The sequence below is a fragment of the Rhagoletis pomonella genome, unplaced genomic scaffold (assembly GCF_013731165.1).
Source record: "Rhagoletis pomonella isolate Grant_MI unplaced genomic scaffold, Rhpom_1.0 Rhpom_scaffold_00006, whole genome shotgun sequence".
In the NCBI taxonomy this organism is placed as follows: domain Eukaryota; kingdom Metazoa; phylum Arthropoda; class Insecta; order Diptera; family Tephritidae; genus Rhagoletis; species Rhagoletis pomonella.
In genome coordinates this window covers 40,600,005-40,607,528 of record NW_023458560.1, presented here as the reverse complement: position 1 = coordinate 40,607,528, position 7,524 = coordinate 40,600,005, and positions in this window count along the sequence as shown.

Here is a 7,524-nt window from a genome sequence, read left to right as displayed (position 1 = left end):
AACAAGGCTAAAGGTGTACTTGCATTTGTGAAACGATGGTCAAAAGAATTTAGTGACCCGTATATCACTAAAACCCTGTTTACAACATTAGTTAGGCCGATTCTGGAATACGGCTCGGTGGTTTGGAATCCAAGGTATCAAATTTACTCAGACAAGATAGAATCAATTCAAAAACAATTCCTACTTTTTGCTTTAAGAAATTTCCGATGGGATTCTCAATATAGTCTTCCACCTTATACGAGTCGCTTAAAACTTATTAACCTTCCTACACTTGCCAGTCGCAGGGAAATGCTTGGTATAATTTTTATGGTTAAATTACTGACAGGCTCAATTTCAAGTCCGTCTCTTCTGGCTGATGTAAGCTTTAATGTTCCGTCACGCGTATCAAGACACTTTTGTCCCATATTTCTGAAAGCTTGTAAAACCAATTTTGAATTGCACGACCCACTCCGTTGCTTATGCCAGGATTTTAACTCTCATTCCAGCACGTTTGATATATCAGATCCGCTTTTCAGCATTAAGAAAGCGATACTCTCCGCAATAAGTTTTGTACCAATTCGGTTTTTTTTTATTTATAGTTTATTATTTTTCACTTCAATCTTTTGTGCTACTCCTGCTACCCTGCTGTTTTTTAATTAAGCATTTTGCACAGGGTTGATTTGGAGGAAATAGCTACAGCATGGATGGGTAGTAAATGACGAAGTTCTTTGCACATTCTATATTAAACAAAGGTGATGAAATAAAGCCATTTTTGATAGAAACAATTTTTATTTATCCAACTCGTAATGAACTCAATAAACTGGTTTTGTGGTATTAGCTGGCTAGTAGACCAAAAAAAAATATACAAAAATATACAGGATTTGGTAATTCCGCCTGAAAAACCGCAACTTTTTTTTGTACATTGTACAGTAGTCGAAAAAATTATAGCCGCACCAAATTTTCACAAGTTTTAAAATATTATTTTTGTTGTTATTTAATTTGGTTAGTTCTTTATAGTCGATTCTTTAACAACATCCGTATAAATACAAGTTTAAAGGCACTGTCACACGATTGGACATTTGCTTAAATTTGGTGCAATTTGTATCTCAATTGTGTGAATACCCTAATATTTTTCCTTATCCCAATCACGAAAATTAATTTGTGGAAATTTTTCAATAGAACATCGCTGTATTGCACCAATCTTTTGCCTACAAAAAAAATTACCATTTTTTTTATTTTGTACCAATAGCCCAATATAAAAGTGTACCAATCTGTACAAATGTAACAATCGAGTGCCACTGCCATTAAAAATTTATGCAATTTAAAAAAAGATTCAACAAATTTTCGTAAAAATTTCGAGATTTTTAATTAGATTCTGAGTATGCAGTTTTGTTGCCCATTGAATTCTAATAGAATAAAGTACAAGTTTCAAATGGCTCGAAATTTGTACGAAGATTTGTTCATTTTTTTTTAATATGGCACAAATTTGGAAACTTGGATTTACACTGGTTTTGTTAAAGAATTAATTATATTTTTATAAAAAAATAGCCAAAATTAAATAACAACGAAAATAATACGTTAAAACTTGGCAAAAAGTGTTTCGGCTATAATTTTTTAACCACTGTATGTATTTTTTAATATCTTTAATTGGACATGCACATTGTAAATAAAAGAAGTACATAACAAAATTAGAAAATATATGCCTTTTTGCTTTTTTTTCAAAGCTCAGTTTGCCTTTTTTTAAGTTTTTAGTGCCTTAAAATCCTACATTTGTACATTTCGGCCTTGCGCACTACATACAAAAGTTCTTTCTAAAAGCGGTCGGCCCTTGGCAGGCAATGGCGAACATCCGAGTGCCATGAAAAACAGCTTCTCACAAAAAATACAATCGCCGTTCGGAGTCAGCGTAAAACTTTGTGTGACAACACCATTTTATAATTACTAATCGAAATGGAATTTTAACAGTTCTGTTCATTTTATACCACAGCTTGAACCAGCATTTAAAACCTGCAAGGACATTTGACCGACTCTTCAAACTGGTGGCATCCCTCTTCAAAATTATTTTCAAACTAAAACGTTCTTAAATCTCTTTCGCCTGACACATATGTGTGTATTTCAATAACCTAACTCACTTAAATTCAAAGTGGGTTTTTAAACGGCTGGCAACCCTCCCAAACATAGTTCAGAAATAAAGCATTTTCAAACCCATATCAATTGAAAGTCATGTTTTTAATGATCATTTATTTTATAAAATGGTTTGAATTTACATTTTTAAAGGGGTGGAATCCCTCTTCAAACACCTGAAATACATTCTAAATTTTTAAGTCAAAGACTTTTTAAGGCTCTTTCGTTTGACACCCAGATTTTATTATTTCATATTGCTATCATCTGTACATAGTATAGTGTAAAGGAAAAAGGGTTGCCACCTGTCTAAAAAAAACTATAAGCTCCGCACAGTTCGTTGGATTACAAAAGATGAGGTGTCAAATGAAAGGGATTGGCCTCTAGAAAAGCACAAATATTTTTTTTGGATAGGGTTGCCAGCTGTTAATAAAATTACTATACTCAATCATAATAAGGGTAGGCATCAATTCTGTACCGTCACTGTCAAACGAAAAGACTCAAAAATATTTCAAAACTAAAACCCTAATTTTTTGTACATATTTCAATTATCGAATTTTCTTAATTTAAGTTTGATTTATCAAACAGGTGGCAACGTTCCTACGTGTAGTTAAGGAATAAAGTCTTTTGTATTTTATTTTAAGAATTGATTTAAGTTATTAAAAAATTTTAATTTCATTTTTTGAACATTACACATCGACAGGCCAAACCCTCGAGTCTCGTGTCAAGTAGTGGTCGAACTCCTCCTAAACGGCTCGACCGATCTTTATGAAATTGTTTGTGTATGTTGAAGCTCCGCTTTCAATATGTGTACAACATTATAAATATCCGCGAACTTCGTGTGCACCGTAACACTACTCGTTCGCATTTGGCCAAGTATCGAGAGTCTCTCACTCGATTGAAGCGACTCCTAAATCAACAGCGGACGCGCGCGCATGGGATTCAACTTTAAGTTCGGTTATACGTATACATAGTTGCCTGCTCAAAATTAATAATATTCATATGTGCATATGAAAACCCGACTAAAATTTTTAATACGTGAACACTAGAATGTATTTAACATAATTTTGAATTCAAATGAAAATACAACTCAAATAATTTCCACCAAAATAAAATGCGAGTGTTTAATTTCTACAACGAAGGCGCCTCGCATTGAACAGTGTATATATGGTAGGTATGAGAATCAGATGTAAAATATATTTCATACCGCTAAGTGCAGGGGGCGTGGCACCTCCCATACAAACCGAATTTTTCACACTGCATACCTCCGGATGGGTTCATGGTAGAGTACTCGACCATGGTATTTATTTATTTATCAACAAAGAGTTACATTAGTACAATAAGAATTGTGTTCTTTTTTGGTATGAAGATATATGAAATCAATCCCATACTCTTAGAGAAAATTGGGGCTATTTGAAAAGGGGGCGTGGCGCCTTACAAACGCACTGAAACTATTACGTATCTTTGTGTGCTAGTATATGTATATATATATATTTTAATTTTTTTATTTATTGAATCTACCCTGCCTAAGAGCCTAACAATAAGTTTTCGAATCTTAATCTATTCACTTAATTTACATCCCCTAGTTGGGATGAGTATTTTCTTAACTGGCCCTAAGAAAAGATTACGACTGGGCTGGTAGGTCATTCCTACGTAGTCTTGAGGTCCTGTTGACACGCAATAAAGATCTTGCTAAATGATTTGGGTGCGCTAAGAGCTTCGATACATATTTCGTCTTCCGTTGTTCTATTTCGGTTCGTACTTCTAGTATTCTCAAGTCGCGGTGAATGTTCTCATTTCGCATATACCAAGGTGCTCCGGTGATTGTTCGAAGGATTTTAGATTGCGCACGACGAAGGATTTCGATGTTACTGCTGCTCGCGTTTCCCCATAACTCACATCCATAGGTCCATATCGGTTTTAAAACTGTATTGTAAATAAGCACTTTATACTCCAGACTCAGGGGTGAGCGAGAGTTAATAAGCCAGTGGAGAGAATTAGCCTTCAGCTTGAGATGAGTCCTTATAGCCACTATGTGGTTTCGCCAAGTAAGTCGCCTGTCCAGGTGGACCCCTAGGTAAGTGACATGATTGCTTTGTGGTATTTGTACGTTGTTTAAAGTCAAGGGCGGACAGATACTCTTATTCAGTGTAAATGTAACTTGCTTACATTTTTGCTCGTTAACCTTTATTCGCCAGTTTGCGAGCCAATTGGCAACAGCTTCCATATGATTGCCTAGGAGCACAGTTGCTTGTAGAGGACACTTAGAGCGACTGATTATGGCAGTGTCATCGGCAAAAGTGGACATTATCAGGCGGTCGTTTGTAGGAATATCCGCGGTGTATAAGACATACAACATCGGGCCAAGGACACTGCCTTGTGGCACTCCAGCTTCGATTGCATGGGCTTCAGAAATGGTGGTGTTACATCGAACTGCAAACTTTCGATTATGAAGGTATGACTTAAGCAATTTGTGTGTGCTTTGTGGGAGTAGCATTTGTATTTTATACATAAGACTATCTAGCCAGACGCGGTCAAATGCCTGGGCGACGTCAAGAAATATTGCAGCGCAATATTCCCTCTTTTCAAACGCTGTTCGGATTTCGGTTGTTATGCGATTTACCTGCGGGCTTGCATATGTGGGGAGATGCGCAGCATAAGAAGTTTTTCGAATAATTTCGACATACACGGTAGCAGGCTGATGGGCCTATATGAAGATGGCTGCGTTTTGTCCTTTCCGGGCTTTGGTATCATCACAATAGTCGACCTTTTCCATTGGTGAGGGAAATGACAATGTTTAGTGATTGCGTTAAATAGCATACAAATGCAAAGTACAGCACAATTTGGTAGCTCAATAATCATTTTTGGGGTTATTAAGTCGTGCCCTGGGGCCTTATTTGGTTGCAGTTGATCCTTAATTACTTTTGAAATTTCTTCAGGTACAAATTTCAGCGGCTCACATTTTGACACATTGGGTACGGGTGGAAGTTGAAAATCATTAGTTGCGGGGCTTGGCCTAAAAACATTTTTGAGATGAGAAGCAAAGGTGTTTGCTTTTTCTGCGTCACTCCGAGCCCATTTGCCATTGTGGTCCCGTACTGGCATTTCAGTCTCTATTGGCGCATTTAGCTTGTGGTGTGCTTTCCATAACGAGTGCTTTGTGCTAGTCGGTGAGAGCTTTTGGATGTACCGGTACTGTGCGTACTGTTCCTTGAGGGCTCTCGTCAGTGCATGTGTGGCCGCCTTGAGCAGTTGTTTTGGTGCTGGTGATCTATGAGTCTGCCATATCCGTCGTAGGCGTCGTTTTTCCAAGACAAGCGTTTCAATTTTCCTATTGGTTAAATTATATTTTTTATTTTGCACATAACCTTTCTGGGGTGTGGAAATGCTAGCGGCTGCTCTAAGTGTAGATTCAAGAGCGGCTATAGAGTTTTCAATATCGGTCGGTGTATCTAAATTTGGATCGAGGTCTATATGCGCACTGATATATTTTTTATACTTTAACCAGCCCTTGTCGTGAGCATATAGGGTGACTCTTTTTCTTGCGGCTGATGCCACAAGGTGAAAAGTGCAGGTGAGTGGTCTGATGAGAGATCTGCAACTGATTCTGTACTAATAAGGCCGCGAGGAATTTTCCTTGTCACCGCAAAGTCAATCAAATCTGGCAGCTTTTGCGGGTCTGCCGGCCAATATGTAGGCTTTCCAGGAGAAGCGTAATCGAGTTTGTTTCTTCTAAATATAAGCGCGTTATATAATTGCTTGCCTTTAGGGTTGGACAAGCGTGAGCCCCAGTGAGGGTGCTTCGCATTATAATCACCTGCAGCAAGGAAGTGCTCTCCCAGCGAACTGAAGAAAATCCATAAACTGTTTTTCTGTTATCGTGAAACGTGGGGGACAATAAACCGCGGATGATGATGTTGCTTGCACATAATTCTCGGCAATTCCAGTCAACTAAAATACCAGTTCCGCCATGTGCCTTTCCATCTGGATGATTCGTGTAATAAAAGGTATATCCCGAAATGTCAAAATTATATCTATTAGTTAGGTGTGTTTCAGCAAGGAGCATTATGTAAATTTCCTTGGCTATTTTAAGTAAGGTCATTATCTTGTTTGCTGAGTAGCAAGCAGGTTGAGCAGCGTATTTTGATTTCGCATGAGTTCTTGCATTGTGTTTTGCAGAAAGTCATGAAATTCATCATGCTTTGTTGCATCGACGCTATCATAGCTTCGATATTGGATTGTTTACCATATTGTGCATGGGGATGCTGTTCTTGCGGCGCAACTTGAGGTGCAGTTTATGTAAGGGCACGGTTTTCTAAGCCTGATTTTAAGGCACTTGCAAACGAGACGCCATTGACGGTGTTTGATAGAACTGTTGGCGACGTGGGTCTTTTGGCGAAGAGGGTACAAAGGCATTCCGTACATTATGAGTACGCCACGCGTTGGTTGATCCGGTTTTTTTAACGCCTTATAGACTGGACAGCCTCTGTAGTTTGCTGTGTGATTTCCACCGCAGTTACCACATTTTTTTGCACGCGGGTCTTCTTTGTTTGATGTGCAAGTGGCAGAGACATGTAGCTCTCCACAAGCTACGCACACTGAGCGAAGTGTGCAGTAGGACCTAGTATGACCATACTCCTGGCAGTTGGGGCATTGTACAAGGCCATTTCTTTTATGCGGTTCTTCCACAGTTATCCTACGATGCAGCAGATATTGTAATTTATAAATTGGATGCACATCATTTTTGCCCAGAGGTTTGTTTTCAGGCTCGAGCTCAACTTTAAACATAGGTTGAGGGATTTTGTTCCTATTAAAAATATTCACAGCAGCTTTTGGATTGAAACCTTGTTCTTTAAGTGCTTCCAAAACTTCCACAGCTTCAATGATTGGTTCGATACCTTTAATTACAATTTGTAGACTTTTGCACTTTTAAGTTGGTATGTATAAAATTTTGTGTTTGTGTCATTCAGGTATTTGGACACTGTTCGTAAATCCTGTTCGGAATAAATTTGTACTTTAGTTTCGCGAATATTTCCCTTAGATAGTGGGATACTATGAAACTTATTACTACCGATTAGCTGTGTGAATTTTTTTACAAAAGCGCTTGGATTCTCTTCTCTTATAAAAATGGGCTGATGTTTGGCATTAGTAGCTTTTGCAGCACCTTCAGAAATTTGGCTATTCACATCATCGGCATTGTCACTTAGCAGTGCAAATCTATTCGTACTGACTTGCTGAGTTGAGGTAAGGCGGTTTATTTTTGTCTTACTGCCCGTTGAATTTTGCGGACTAAGTTTTCTTTTTATTGTAACATAGCGGTCCTTTCCAGTGTGTATGGCTGCATTTTTAGTTGTTTCGTTTTTCAACTTTTCTTGCGCTTTACCTTTGTTGCCAGTGCTTGCACTCAAGTTAATTTGTGCTTGT